The sequence below is a fragment of the Podarcis raffonei genome, chromosome 5 (assembly GCF_027172205.1).
Source record: "Podarcis raffonei isolate rPodRaf1 chromosome 5, rPodRaf1.pri, whole genome shotgun sequence".
NCBI classification, from domain to species: domain Eukaryota; kingdom Metazoa; phylum Chordata; class Lepidosauria; order Squamata; family Lacertidae; genus Podarcis; species Podarcis raffonei.
The window spans coordinates 34,264,763-34,275,686 of NC_070606.1; positions in this window are offsets into that span (position 1 = coordinate 34,264,763).

Genomic DNA, 10,924 nt, shown 5'->3' on the forward strand with positions numbered 1-10,924 from the left:
CAGTCTTTAGCGCCATCTGATCTTTGGCAGCTGTCTGCCTTTAAATTGTCTATTACTGCAATGTCTCCTTGTCCCTTAAAAATGGCTGATTGAGTGGGAGGCATTTCAGGCAGGGAGGAAATGGTATCTGCCAGGTGACCCTAACTCAGACTTCAGAAAAGGCTTAACAGGTTTGACCAAACTGTCAGCTATTCAGTTTGGCTTGCATTAACTTTTGGACCATCTCCAGATATGATCATTAGCTTTGTGAGTTGGCTGCCGTCTTGTCTCTGCGACTGAAAATGGAACCATTCCTCCACTGCCAACCAACTCAGTTCTCTTTTTCATTTGTACTTCCACTGGTGGGAACAAATGCAAAACAGCCGAGACTACAGAACTGGAAATGGCACATGATGGCTTCTGCACTCTAAATGTTGTTGCATGCCACCCCAATCTCCGAGCAGTGCAGAGACTGTGGTGTCTTTATGATATATGGCTTGTTTACATATATAGACAAATTGAGCCTACGATGGAGGGGTTTGCAGCATCAAGACCCCAAAAGTGTCTTGTTTCTCCCATAGCCTCAGCCTTGGATTCAGACAGGCATCAAACATGTCTCTCCGTCTTCTCCCAGTTTGCTGCTTTACATCGGCCCACATGTATTTGGACATGACAAAAAATTGAACATATTTTTTAAAAAGTAATTTTCACCATTCAGGCCGACTGCAGGTTCTGAGAGCTTCCTACAGGCACCAGGTTAGCCACTGTAAGAAGAGAATGCTGGACTAGATGGGCCTTTGGTATAATCCACCCTCTTTTTCTTATGTTTGCCTGGGGAGTCCCTTGCCACAGAGGTCTGTGTGCAGGTGCTGGTCCTGAACATGTAAGGAATTAGGTTGGTGAAATGGGAAATGAGGAAACACTGCTGGGCAGGGAGTGGCCACTTCTGGTCTCTAGGGTCTTCTCAATGTGGAGAGCCAGCGTACAGCAGCAGTTAGAATAGGACTTGGGAGACCAGGGTTCAAATTCCCACTCTGCCATGAAGCTCTCTGGTCAACCTTAGGCCAGTCACTGCCTCTCAGCCTAACCTATCTCACAAGGTTGTTGTGGGGAGCAAATGAGAAGGCAATACCACATACACTACCTTGAGCTCCTCTGAGACAAAAAGTGGGACATAAATGCAATATAATATAAATAAATAAGTTATTACGTTCATAACAGCATGCAGCAACAGCCAAGACCGTGGGTACATTCCCTTCAGACAGATGCCAGCAACACTTTATCAGTTCAAACTGAAATGGAACATGTTGGACCAACTTGGATGGCTTTAGAAGAAGATGAGACAAAACCATGAAGGGGAAGGCAGGCCAGGTGACAAGTGTGTCTACTCAGACTATTTGCCTGGTGCTAATTGTTGATGGGCAATTCTCTCTTCTTGTGGTTCTTTATTTTTAAATTGAGCATGGGCTGGACATGGACTGGACAGAGCAGGAGTGGTGACCTCTAGTCTTTCAGATATGTTAGATTCTGGCTCCCGTCATCCCTGACCATTTGTCATGCTGGCTGGGGCTGATGGGAGTGGTAGTCTAATAACATCTGGATGAGCATAGGTTCCTGACCCCTAAAACAGAGGATCCCTTCAGAGAGAGCACGGTCCTCTTTAAAAATAGAACTGTCCTTTTAAAATAGAACACAGGACCACTGTACCCATGAATGACTTGGAGGAGGAAGGAAGTATGAGCCTCGCCTTCACCTTGGGAGCAACTGTAGACCAGGAATAAAATTGACTCCCAAAGATAATGTGTGCCTTTACCTTCCCCACCCCCCTCTTCCCTCTCATTCATTCTCTCTCTCTTTCACACACATATCGTTCTGTGGAAGGGAATGACATTTAAAATGTGATGCCATTATAACTCCTTGAGTCAAGCTTTATAAAATAACTGGATCATATCTTATGAATTTTAATCTGAAAGCTTTATAGTCATGGTAAAATCTGGAAAAATAAAAAAGGGATGGTATATTATAACACACTGATTTTCATTAGAACTCATTGCTTTTGTTCTGCAGCATTTGAATCTCATTCTGTTGCCTTTTTGAGAACCTCAAACAGCAGGATGAATATGGTTGAATTTGCTCCCCTCCTCTTCAGTTTCTCCTTTTTTTCTATTTCTTTAGCGGAGAGCCCATGCCTTTGTCTTAACTGAATAGTTTATATAAATCGGAGCCAAGCTGGACTCATCTCTCAACGCATATAAAGTGGGGTGTTTGGAATGTGATAATAAAGCACAGGGCAGGTAGATAAAAATGGGAGCTGAAACAGCAAAGCACAGACTTGTGAAATACACCTACAGTTCACCATACTATGCGCCTTCGTATAATGTCTCAAGCTGCCTAGATCAGCCTTCTTCAAAACACTTTTAGCAAACATAGTACAATATGTAAGTTGAAATATTAGCAAGTTCCAAATCATATGTGGCAACAATGACCTGTGGTGTGCAATATTGTGCAGTTCTGTTCTACAATGCCATTTACCACCTCCTCCTCAAGTAGTTTCTCCTAGGGGAGGAATGTGGGTAGGCCAAGCAGCTGAGAGAATTTAAGGAAGAGTTGGTTTTAAAGGCACTCTCAGGTCCTTCCCTTTACCATTGACTTGGGGTGCCCCACCCCTTGGGGTAGGGCATGCACGACATCACACTGAACACTGGGCCACTGAGGCCAAAGTGCCCATATTGGCTTCCAGTGCACAAGTGGCATGCAGGAAAGAGGGATAATTTCCTTTCAGTCCCTTGCTGTGTGGTCACAGTGTGTGGCAGTAAACTTGCCTCAGAGATGGGAGGGACCATATCCTCCCACATTTTGTGGATAACACCTTTGCCCAGACTCCCCCCCCCCGTTATATTTTAAGAAATATAAGCTGCTTCATCACATTTATACTTCTTGCGTCTTCTTTGTGGGTGTGATGGCAAAGGTGTTTTGCAAAGGCAATGATTCATGGTCAATGTGTTCTGCCTGCCACGAACAAGAGCTATCAAAGGTTTTCAGATCAGCAAGTCTAAACTTACAATCTGCAAAAGTGCTGATGTATTCTGCCTTTTATACATCAAAGAGTTCTCGCTGAAGAATTTCTAAGTAATGCACCAGAAAAGGGCTGAGCTGTGCATGTTACAAAAGTGTCAGGTTGTCATCTAAAAGGGCCCTTTCAGAAACACTGAGTCATTATTTTCCAGAAGTGGCATGTCATGGATTCTGAACATGTTGAGTATAATAGCACTCTTCCAGCTCTTGATGCAGTGTTTCCTAAGCATGATTTGGCACTTTTTGTAGAGGATGATTTAGCACTTTTGCACTGCACACCTAGGTAGTTGTATGAAGCATTTGTTGGGAATTACTCCTTAGCCTATGATATAATTTGTTACACACAATATGCAAAATACATTAACATGATGACTTTGGACAGATGACAATGTTTCTCTATATTAACATCTACTGATTAACATTCTACAGCCTTATAAATGTGTTTGTGGGAGGGGGGAGTTATTTGCTGGTTTCTGTTTCTGTTTTATTATGTATTTTGTGTTCTCATTTTGTATTTTTATGTTGTGAACCACCCTGTGATCTTTGACTGAAGGGCAGTATACAAATTTATTTTTTTTAAAACAGAGCAGATTTCTTCTCTGGTGCTCCAGAGGACAGGATTGCAATTAATGGATGAAGATTGCAAGGAGACACTTCCTAAGGGCAAGAGCTATTTAACTGTGGTGGAGATTGGTCCAGGAGATGCTGGGGAGGCACCTAGGAAGGTGCCTTATACTGAGTCAGACCATTGGCCCATTTAGCTTAGTGATGTCTACAGTGACTGGCAGCAGCAGAAGCTCTTCAGGGTTTCAGGCAGGAATAACAGAATCAGAATCTTAGATTTGGAAGGGACTCAAGGGTCATCTAGTCCAACCTCCTGCAATGCAGGAATCTCATCTAAAGCATCCATGACAGATGGCATGATGGTCTCTCCCAGAGATACCCAGAGATCCTGGAGACTGAACCTGTGGGAATGTTGTGGATACTAGGAGAGGATATATTGATTTAATATTATCCTTCCCCATTCACGCTTGTGAGCAGAGTACATTCCCCAGTATACAGCAGGAAGCTAGTTGGTACAATTGTTTGAATCTCTTTACTTAAGCAATCCAATCAGGGTTTTGTTTCTGGTAAGTCCCCTTTTATCCCTCCTAAAAAGAATAAAGACACAAAAATCTTCTTTTAAAAGGAATAAGAAGTTTACTCACATTCAGTCCACAATTGGATCCCTGAAGGCAGGCTTAAGCTTGTAGTTACAGAAAACAGTTTGAGTTCATCCCATATGGGGATGAGCCGATGTGTTGCTGGCTGAGCGCCAGCAGACAACAAAATACATCAGTATCAGCATCAAAAGAACAACAACAAGGGAAGATGGCTGCACGACTGGTCCTTTTATGGGGTCTCCCAGGGTCATGCCCATCTACCTGGTCACATGCAGGGGGAGGAAGCTCCAGATAGGTGTGACAGGAAGTCCTCCTGGTTGGAATAACACCACCCCCCTGTGTCCACTCTGGGCAAACAGGAAGTGTTGTACTTGACTGCTTATGTTACATTCCACAGAACCTAGGCAGATGTTCTACCACTGAGCTACAGCCCAACCTTCCCTGGAAGAATTTGAAAAGAACTTGAATAGCCATCTGTCATAGCTCCCGGGATTGCAGGAATCCTGCTATGAGCATGGACGTCCAAGGATCCTTCTGGTTCTATGACCCTATGATTATTTATTTATTTATTTTGGCAGGAAGGGATTATTGCCTTAGAAGAACAACATCTTTTTCTTGATGGCATATATACACAATGGGTAGCATTGCATCTTTCAGTTAACCAAGGCAGTTTCCATTTAGAACTGTATCAGTTCTTTTGATTCACATGTAAATAATTAGGATTGTAGTTTATTGTCTGGTTAAATGACAATGCAGCTGGTATCTCACCATCCTGTTTTTCTTTAAAAGGATATTTATGCTTTGTATCACTGACTCCCTGTGGAACCAGCATGGTCATGAAGCAGCGGGGGGAATTTATTTAGCCTGTGAAAGCCCTTTGGGCATTATTGTCTTCATTTAAACTTAGGTAATAAAGGGCAAATTTGAAATTTAAAGTTGAGCAATCGCCATCTGTTCAGAATGGAGTTTGCATTCTCACTGCTGCAAGAACTCTAGTTTGGGCAACTTCTGAGGCCGTGTCATAAAAAATCTGCCGTTGGATGAGCAGGGTGCCAAACAGTTGGAATGAAGAAATCCTTTCACATTCCTGATCCCCATTTCTGATGAGACCCTCCCCCCTGCGCCACCTCACCAGACAATTTTATGACATTTATTATTTTGATTTAGCATCAATGAATAGTTAATCATTAATGCATACAGCCAAAGGTCTTTTGCAAAACCTCTCCATTCATCCATCCATATGCAAACAGTCAAATGACAATATACGCTGAGCGTTCGTTAAAAAAATTAGTCAGAATTAAAATTCATGTCCACCGTGTGGAATACAGGTAGCCTCTGGCATGGGATATTAAGATTAGTGGGGAGGTAGAACAGTGTTGTGGAATTATCAGAAAACATGAGTGCTTTAGTATTTAATGACGTGACAAAGAACAGGGAGCCACTGCTGTCTCATAGGATCCCATAGGGTTATGTTTCAGAGGGATCAATGTCTCTTAAATGTTCAGGAGGCCAGTAGCTGGGAATTGCCTGGGTAGGCATGGGGGAAGTGGCAAAGATGATTGCTGACAAGGAACACCCTGTGATATGACAGCCTGAGTCTACCTGGGAGGAATTCCCAGTGCAATTTTAGTGGCTCAATAGAATGACTCCAGAGTTTGTATGAATAACCTTTGGCATTTTATCCTTTGACTCAACTGGGAAGCCGTTAAGAACACAGTATACATGGATTGTTTACTGTTTCATTTTTCACACCGGGTTCTTCTGAGATACATAGCCAGGAACCAGCTGCTCACACATTTACAGAGTGAAGAAGGACTTCTTGAAATTGCATATTGGGTTAGATGCAAAGTTAGTTATACAGTGGTACCTCGGGTTACAAACACTTCGGGTTACAAACTCCGCTAACCCAGAAGTATTAGGATTTTTATCTATCTGAGCTGCTCCAGCAGTGGTACTATGTTTTGTGTACATCATGTCTGAGTGAATGTGAGACAGGAAGTCTGAGTACTATTGGAAGTTAGTTTCACTTCTGAGTGTGTCACAGTTCTGTGCTGGTGTTCAGAGAGCACAGACATACTGATGGAGTCTCTGTATTATAAGACTGTAAACAAAGTAGTTTAGAACTACGATTGAGTCTTTCTTCTGCTATGATATACCAGAAGACTAGTGTGCTCTTCTCAGGAGAGGCGGGTCGCTTATTACTGGTCTCTCTGGACTAAGGGAGATTTACAGCCAGAGAGGGGACCACCAGAGAGATGCTCCGAAGACTTGGGAAGTTGGCAGCCTTCCCAGGGTGCCTTTCCAACAAGAAGTGGTACCTCAGGTTAAGAACTTTGCCCCAGGATGAGAACGGAAATAGTGCACTGGTAGAACAGCAGCAGCAGGTGGCCCCAATAGTGAAAGCGTGTCTCAGGTTAAGAACGGTTTCGGGTTAAGAATGGACCTCTGGAACGAATTAAGTTCGTAATCCAAGGTACCACTGTTCTTAGTGTAAACCCTAAGTACGGCAAAATCTGGATCCAATCCATATTGTAGCTATATTTATTGTTTTACTTCTTCTTACGAATCTTTTATAACTGCCGTAGTGCTCTCTTTCTTTTGTTTTCATCTTCCTAATCCTATCCCATTGATTCTTAAGGGACAAAGTTTGGATCTGTCCATAGTGTGGCTATAGTTACAGGTGCTTTCACTTCCTTCTTATGTCTCTTTATTTATTTCAAGTTCCTCATTGCAAATCAGTATAATTATATACACAACTATTTATATGGTGCGTTCATACATTGTGACAGCTGGCAGGACTAGAGCACCCAGATCTCTGGCAAGATGTTTTATTTCCAAAACGTAACTCATATCACATCCTCCTCTGTGACTTCTTTTACAGCTAGACCTCTGGTCGCTTTTAAACTTAGCATCATGCCATAGCATATGCCTGCGGAATATGTTAAGTTTGGCTTTGAAAATGGAAAAAAACCTTAGCCCTTGCGTATTGTGTGGTTTGAAGAAGCTTGACACATTTCTTTTTTTAAAAAAACTGTAAACATAATAAGAGTGTCAAGTTTGATATTTTCTTATTTGGGAACTTTCTTTAAATGAAAGCTGCAAATTAACTTCTGTCAGTGAGACTGTACTCAATAGATCTTTCAGTACAGCTCTTTGTAATATAGTGTCTAATGAAACCCAAGCTTCAATCATTGTATCTATCTACTTAGCAATTTTGACATGACAGTTAACATTATTTTGTGTACCACATTAGGTATTTTAGGATAATTAAATTTTCTATGTTGAAGTGAGGCCTTAATGTAATCTGACAAATGGTGCAAGTTAGTTCAGCCTTATGGTAGAGCTAATATCTATCATGACCAAATACAGCAATAAACTTGAAAAAGACAGAACAAGGGCAGATGCTTCGTGAATTTCCTTCACCTGAAATGCCCATAACTGGCCAGAAAATATGTACCTTCAATTCTCACTACTTATGTTAGTTTTGGACGAAGTTGTTGAACAAGAATGGAAATCACCAAAATCTACACTCGCTATGGGCAGTGTAATCTCAAAATCTCATATTTGTCTCTGACTGACACAGATTTTCCCAGACATTTCACCAATTTCTGACTGGACACTAGTGTATGTTGGAGGAAAGTTCTTCAGTAAGTTATTTGGCCTTTGTAATATGAAAGCTGTGTTAGTCAGAGATGAATATGTTTGGTGGCACTTTTGAGATTATTAATAAGCCTTATTCCAAGTTAGCACCAAAAGAAGTTGCTTTTGTTTATGAAAGTGCATGCCATTTGTTCCTGTTGCAGTGATGGCCACCAACTCTGATGGCTTTAAAAAAGGAGGTTAGACAAATGCATGGAGGATAAGGCCGTTAGCAAAGTCCCCTTAAATAATACAGAAAGAAAGAAATCCTGATTATCTTTCACAAAAATTGAGGGGAAAGGAATTGAGAGATTTTGACTTTTTTACTTCAGGTCTAGTTCATACAATCACACCTAAAGGGGAAAACTCCCTTAGAACCACACTCAGAACTCAGAACTTGAGTTACCTCAGCAAAGTTCATGCCAGTTGGAGTGGTTGCCAGGTAACACTTGGGCTAGCTATAAACATTTCCCCCCTTAGGTTACTAACTGAATGATCCCTGCTATTGCATTTCCAACAGAAGCTATCAATGTCTACCAGCCATGATGTCTATGGACTCCCTCCACTATGGTTCTGAATGCCAGTTGCTAAGAATCACAAGTGGGAAGAGTGCTGTATCCCATCCTTGTCACAGACCATGAAAGTTTCCTTTGCCTCACAATATATTTCTGATGTGTCCATCCATTGTGAAAGCAAGTTTCTCCCTCTTTCTTCTGAAAAGTTATTGCTAATGTTAGTCTCAGATAATGGGAAATGCCCAGAGGCACAAGATAAACTCTCCCTTTCTTTTGTGTCTGAGAATGAAGTTCAATCCTGTAAAACTGGGCAGTCTGAGGGACTAGAGAAAACTGCTTTCCTCTCAGCTCATGAGCTGTTTTCAAATCTAATATTCTATTGATAAAATCAAATTGGGTTGCTGAAGAGAGTGAGAGCCATGAAAAATGTATTGAAAAGCAGTCATTTGCTGTACTGCTGCAGAAAATGAAGGCGAAACTGAAGCAACAAGGAGGAAGAAGACATTCCACAACAGCAATAATTTCCCATTTGTCCATCCCTTCCCTTCTGCTTCTTTCTTCTCTTCCAGGAGCAATATAATGTTGTGGAGGTCTGCTGTTGGAGATGAAATTGTTGGAACAATTGAAGAAGATGGGGATGGGCAACCCCTTTACAAGTGACCGTTCAGACCAATTTGCCTCTGCCCTGACTGGCTCCTGAGTGGAGAGGAAGAGGGAGAGACTGAAAGGGGCATGGATAGGAGAGAGAGAGAGAGAGAGAGAGAGAGAGAGAGAGAGAGAGAGTAAGATAAGGCCACTTCTTGACCTCACAAAGCTTGCCTTTGGTCCCACACTTATATGGGTAGGGATGGGAGGGATTCAGTTCATATTTCAAAGCAATTGTATCAGATTTCCACTTCCCAGAACAATACATGAACAGAAGTGCAGCCATTTTTTGAAATTTTCACTTCTTTGATTTCCGTGATACAAAATTCTCCAACCCAAAACTGTACAAAAATGCATATATTAGGGGGAAGTGTGCACACAAGGGCATATATTAGAGACAATGATGTACAAGAATGCATTGTATTAGGGAAAAATCACTTGCAGAAATGTGGTACATTAGAGAAAATGGTATACAAAAAATGGGTACCTTAGGATAAATGAAAATGCTGGTGAATTTTCATGATTTGTTTGTTTGTTTTGCAATCCAATGTGGAAATCTGATGAACTGAAGATAGGAAAAATGTGATAAACTGAAACTGACAAAGTTGTCTATCCCTTACCATGGGAATTGTAGGGATAGATCAATTGATTAGGGCACCCACAGAGTACAAAATGTCCAAGAATTTATATGCCAAAACACACATTGTAATAATACCGTTAGTATGTAAGATGTAAACAAATAAACTATGAACATCACAGAAGGGTAAAAGCCCATCGTAAAAATAGATTCTGTTCATTGCATCATAGTGACCCACCTCAAATGGTTACAATTAGCATAAGGAGATATAGCAACCAATTGCAGTCACATGCAAGCATTTGTTAAGAAGTTATGAAAAAAATCAGTATGGGTGGATTTCAAGATCCTTAAATGTGTTAGGAAAAGGTGGGTCTTTTTCTTGACCTGTTACTTCCATCATGAGAGTTCAAATGTCACTGCAAATTACACTGCAATTCCTGGTTCTGTAAGCCATGAGTCCATGAACTTCTCTTACTATGTCAATACAGAAAACAAACTCTAGGCACAACCAATTAACTGCACTTGTACAAGTATTGTATGATGAGAAGAAGAAGAAGAAGAAGAAGAAGAAGAAGAAGAAGAAGAAGAAGAAAGTCAAATGAATACGTCTTTTATTAGTTGGAATGAGATGAGAGTCAATGATTTGCTCTAGCTGCAAAGAGCTGGCAGGCCTTCACAGCTTTTGTCAATGTGTATTTCAGGTCTTCCAAAGGTTGCTCAAGTGCTGATGCTGATGGCTTGCTTTTTTATTTATTTTAAAAAAGCACATTTGCCACCAGTTATATACTGGTGGTTCTTATAGTGTCATGTTAGCCTCCCTAGGAAAGCATAGAGAGCTATTGAGTTGTCATAATTTTGTGCCTTGCTTTCACTCATTTTGAGACACTGGGATCTCAAATTTCAGCAGCTTGCTGTGTGACGCCAAAATTTGGCATCCTGCCTCTCTCCTTCCATTCTACAACATAGTTGTGGTGTACCCTGCAGTGCCCCCGAGGTTGGGTGCCTGTTGTGGGCAAACCGGTCTCATTGCTCTAAATCCACTTCTGCCCTAAGTATAGCACTATTCAGACATTCACCACACTTGGCATGTAGTCACGAACTAACCTGCCAGTTTTGATTTCTTGAAGGTTCTCATTTTTCTAATCATAAATCCAGATTAATTTGGAAGTGTGTGTGGGGGGGTATCCCTGTGCCAGAAGGTTAATTTTAGGAACCAAGTTAGGTACTAGAGGGTCTTTTGGACAGAGGAAAACTAATTTCCCTGACTCTACTACTGGGCAGTTGGCAATGCCCTGCTTTTCTCTTCTGTTATTTTCTGCAAAATGAATTTC